This window comes from Mauremys mutica, unplaced genomic scaffold (assembly GCF_020497125.1).
Source record: "Mauremys mutica isolate MM-2020 ecotype Southern unplaced genomic scaffold, ASM2049712v1 Super-Scaffold_100089, whole genome shotgun sequence".
In the NCBI taxonomy this organism is placed as follows: Eukaryota; Metazoa; Chordata; order Testudines; family Geoemydidae; genus Mauremys; species Mauremys mutica.
Window position 1 is genome coordinate 1,238,680 of NW_025423261.1, and position 5,038 is coordinate 1,243,717.

The 5,038-nt window shown below is 51.0% G+C and overlaps 2 non-coding genes across 2 annotated transcripts; both read left to right on the forward strand.

Moving 5' to 3' along the window:
• Positions 1-2,516: 2,516 nt before the first annotated feature.
• Positions 2,517-2,589, forward strand: TRNAM-CAU. Its single transcript has one exon. It is a non-coding gene; the product is annotated as a tRNA-Met (tRNA).
• Positions 2,590-3,856: 1,267 nt separating this feature from the next.
• On the forward strand, positions 3,857-3,929 carry TRNAK-UUU. The gene has a single exon. It is a non-coding gene; the product is annotated as a tRNA-Lys (tRNA).
• Positions 3,930-5,038: the final 1,109 nt, after the last annotated feature.

Below are 5,038 nucleotides of genomic sequence, written 5' to 3' on the forward strand. Positions count from 1 at the left end.
CAGGGAATGTGTCCCCCATGCTGCTCTTAGGCCACTGGATGCTCTGGGAATAGGACAGCTCTGAGTGTAAACTACAGCACAGCTGGGGATGTAGTGCAGCGGTAGAGCACATGCTTTGCATGTATGAGGGCCTGGGTTCAATCTCCAGGTTCTTCTTTTCACCCTGCTGCTTTGCTCATGCCCAGAGAGGATGTGGCCCACCAGTCTCCCTGCGCCAGTTTCAATCCTGCTCAGTGAGGGGCAAGTGCCAATTGCATGGAAGGTCCTTGTGGGGGGTTTCTGCTCCTAAGTCACCTCAGTACATGTAAGATTCCCACCCGCTGTGCTGCTTGGGACAAGGGTAGATGAGAAGGGCGAATCCTCCAGCACTGGAGGGAAAGGTCCCATCTGCACAGACTGAGAGGCAAGGAAACAGAGGGGCAGTCAGTGCTCAGAGAGGAGAGAGGTCAGTGATTTACACCCAACAGGGGACACTGTCTTTTTGAGTATCACAGGGGCAGCTGTGTTAGTCTGGATCTGTAAAAAGCGACAGAGTCCTGTGGCACCTTATAGACTAACAGACGTACAGGAGCATAAGCTTTCGTGGGTGAATCCCCACTTCGTTAGATGAATGGAGTGGGAATTCTGTGCCTGGCTAGCCAACTACAAAAGCAATTTCTCCTCCCTTGGTGTTCGCACCTCAGCTGCTAGAAGAGGGCCTCATCCTCCCTGATTGAACTAACCTCGTTATGTCTAGACTGATTCTTGCCTGCATATTTGTACCCGCCTCTGGAAATTTCTGCCACATGCGTTTGATTAAGTGGGTATTCACCCATGAAAACTCATGCTCCAATACGTCTGTTACTCTGTAAGGTGCCACAGGACTCTTTGTCTTTTTGAGGCGAGTGCAGCTGGCTTGGGATGGTGCTGACGATGGATAGAAAAAAGGCTGGAGTCAATGACTGATGAGACCACAGAAGGGGAAGGGGAATGGCAGCCCCACAGAAGGTCCTGAGTGCTCAGATGCCCCAGTTATTGCACCCTGGCCTGTCACAGAGAGAGAAAAGACCCAGTGGGACCCAGCCCCCCTACAGTGATCCCATGGACAAGAACCTGGCTGGGAGTGGGGTGAAGGTTCCCTCTGGGCAAAGGGGAGCTGAAACCCCCCAGTGTCCTGGAATGTAAGTAATGGAAGCTTCAAACCCTGCAGGGGTGTGGGCTGAGGTGCATCATCAGAAGGTTGGGCTGGACAGGGGCGGCAGGTTTGGATAATTAAAAGCCTCCGGATTCTTGTGTGTGCACTGACTCCAAACGGAAACTGTAATTTGACTCACTTTGTGTCTGCGGCTGGTAAAATATCAAGGCAAAATCATTCCAGTGATCGTGACCCTGGGATTGAGGAGGCTTTGGTCTTATTAAAATGTAACTAGCATGTTACACTTGTGTTTTTAAAGGTGGCTTCCCCAAGCAATCCCAAGTTGTTCTTCCCACAGCTGGCTGATGGGGGGCAGCAGGGGATCTCCCCAATCTGGGGGAATCTCTCTGGGCCCCACTGTTAATTCTCCATCATTTCTCCCCCTAACCATGCCCACCCCTCCCCCCACATTATCAATGTTTTGGAGAAACCCCTCCCTCCCTTTATGGGATACAGACTCTGTGACAGAGACTGACTGGGGCTCTTCTCTGCACGGCCCCAGTGGGGAAGGAAAGAGACTGGAGAGGGGGAGAAGACGGGCAGAAGGAGTCAAATGGGGCTAAACCAAAACAGAGGAGATTTTCTTTCTGTCAAAATGTCCTGGAGTCTCATGGCTGAAAAGCCGCATCTTGAATTAGGTTTGATGCATCAGCCTTTCAATTACCAGGCAAAGGTGTGAATCACAGAGACTGATAACTGCCTGCTTCCCAGCTTTGCCTAAGGCTTTGGCTACACTTGCACTTCAAAGCGCTGCCGCGGCAGCGCTTTGAAGCGCTAAGTGTAGTCAAAGCGCCAGCACTGGGAGAGAGCTCTCCCAGCGCTGTCCGTACTCCACCTCCCTGTGGGGAATAACGTACAGCACTGGGAGCCGCGCTCCCAGCGCTGGGGCTTTGACCACACTGGTGCTGCAGCGCTGCAAATTTGCAAGAGTAGCCAAGGCCTGAGAAGCACCTGCACTGGTGCAACTGGTTAGCGCAGAGGGGGCTACTGCTGGGATTATGAATTCAAGCGTTATTTGGAGCACTGGTTTTTATTACCTGTGTAGTTTCCCCAACTTGCTTTGCTTAATTTGCATGGAAAGTGCCCTACTAGGAAAAGGAGAGTAAGTTCTAAAATGTGGAAGTAGGTGCACAGCTTGGAAACATCCCCCCTGTGCTGCCATTAGTTCCAGTAGATTGTTCACTGGCAGCCTGAATTGATTTCTTTGCTGCTGTGAAAGCTGCCACGAAAAGTCTCTGGTCACCAGAGCTCCCTGCTTCTTCCAGCACAGCCCTGGCTCCTTCCCTGCCCCAGTCACTGCTGTAGGAGAGTCCTATATACACTGAGCCTCAAACTTTTCCATGCCTTCTTAGAACAGTTGGCAGCGTGTTAGTCTCATAATCTGAAGGTCCTGAGTTCAAGCCTCAGAGAAGGCAATGGTTTTTGCTCCCTGCTTCAGATTTTCTACAGGAAATCAGAGAAAAGAAACTAGAGGAGAGTGGTTTCTAGACACCCTCCCACCCATCTCTCTCTCACACACACACACACACACACACACACAAAGACTTTTCTAGGGCATTTTCTTTTCCTTCTCTATGGACCTTGTATTTTTCACAGAGCAGAATAAAACAAAAACATGCAAGTCCAAGCCTAATACAGTATGAAACTCAATACAGATCAAATCTCACCCTCAGAGATCTTCCAATAAGCTTCTTTCACAGACTAGACTTATTTTATGTCTGGGTCCAATCTTTTCACCTGTTATAGCCCTTGTTCCAGCTCAGGTGGTAGCTGGGGATGTCTCATGACTGCAGCCATGTTTGTTCTGTTCCACCCCCTTATATAGCTTTAGTACAAGGCAGGAATTCTTTGTCTCTCTCTTGGGGAAGAGCCCCAGGTTTAAGATGGATTCCTGTACCAGGCGACATCGTCACATGTCCTGTGAGATACCCCCCCCCCCAAGCCTTCATTCTTCCTGGCCTGACTCACAGATGGTGCAGGACAGAGCCATCTCCAGTCAATTGTCCTGGTTAATAGGAGCCATCAAGAGTCCAAACCACTATTAATGGCCCACACTTTGCATCATTACAACAAGACCTCAGAGTTATAGTTTCATTTTCTAGTTTCAGATACAGGAATGATCGGTTCATACAAATAGGATGAACACACACAGTAGATTATAAGCTTTGTAATGATACCTTACAAGAGACCTTTTGCATGAAGCATAGTCCAGTCACTTTATATTCACACTCATTAGCATATTTTCATAAAATCCTATGGAGTGCAACGTCACAGCTGGGAAAGGGTTTTACTGCAGCACCTGGCAGCAGTTGAGTTTCATGTTCAGGCTGTGGTATGAGTTCCTCCAGGTTTCTCGTAAGCACACAGGGACCTTCGCGGGTGCTTTCGATACAGGAATGGCCCCAACACGATAAAGTGATGGGAATTGCATTTTCCTTTTTTATTTCTGTATTTCCAATGACATTTCTGTTCGTGATTTCGTTTTGCTTTGTATAACTGTGTTTTCTCAGGGATTTGATATTTAACTGAAAAAAGAATAAGGCCTCAGGGCGCCGGATGGAGGAGCAGGCTGGGGCTAGGACTGCTAAGAGAGCGAGAGTAGCAGGTTTTCTGTATTGTTTCCTGCCCTCATTTTCATGACTAGTTTCTCTTCTGCATGAAATTTGCTTTTTTCATGTGTAAGCCTGGCTAGCTCAGTTGGTAGAGTATCAGACTTTTAATCTGAGGGTCCAGGGTTCAAGTCCTTGGTCAGGTAAAGGGAACAGTTCCCCACAAAAGGAAAGAAGGCATCTCTCCAAGATGGTTATTTGACCTTTTTCCCCAGGACTTGTTCTTTCCTAGGAAGGGCCATGTACTGCCTGGGACTGAAGGGGCAACTTCCTCACATGACCACTGGCCTCTCAGGCTGGATTAAGAAAGGCCTCTGGGAGCTGCAGCAAACTGCTGCATGACAACTTGGTGAGCAAATGCAGAGCTGCCCGCACAGGGTCATACACACCAGAGCTCAGCAGAGGTCTGGGGGTTCCCTATTGGTCCCATGGTGTAAGGGCAGCACTCGGGACTTTGAATCCTGCAATCTGAGCTGAAGTCTCGGTAGGATCTGAGGGCAATTCCTGTGCCACAAACCCTGCTGGGTCTTCCAAGGCTCTGTCTTGCTTTCTCAAAGGCCATGAAAGCCTGTCTTTTGCCCGCTAGCTGTTGTGACTTGAGCACAAGAGGGGACGTTTGATCCAGAAGCCTGGCCATGCCTGGAGTCCTGTAGGTAGGGATGCGAGCTCCATTTCCTCTGAGTCCTGAAGCTGGGCTGCAGCCTGGCCTAGGAGGCAGCCCTATTGGTTGACCTACTGGCCCAAAGTCACTCGGCGGCGTTGGTGTTCCCCAGGGATGCTGACGGGCCTAAGGGAGGGAGGCTCAATACTCCCCCTATCAGTCAGGGCGGAAGAGAAGGGCTGCAAGCAGGGCCGGCTTTAGGCCGATTTGCCCAATTCCCCCGAATTGGGCCCCGCGCCTGAGAGGGCCCCGCGCTGGCAGCGTCTCCCGGAAGCAGCAGCTGTTGTTGCTAGGCAACGAGAGACCCTGGCCGGCTGAGGCAGAGGCAGCCGCCTGGGTGTTGCAGGTCAGGAGGGGGGAGGGGGGGGAAGGCACATGTGCTTTGCAGCCTTCCTTCCCCTCCCCCACCCCCAGCACTGACCTGGAGGAGACGCCGAGGGAGCTTCCGGTCCGGTAGGAGACAGGAATCTCTGCCGTGCACCTCACTCACCTGAGCAGCTGCTGGGGCTTCCAGCCGTGAGTGTCTGACCCTGTGATTCCCGGGAGGGTTGTAATGTTGGGCTGGTGTTGTGGTTTTCGTGGTGTTGCTGTTTG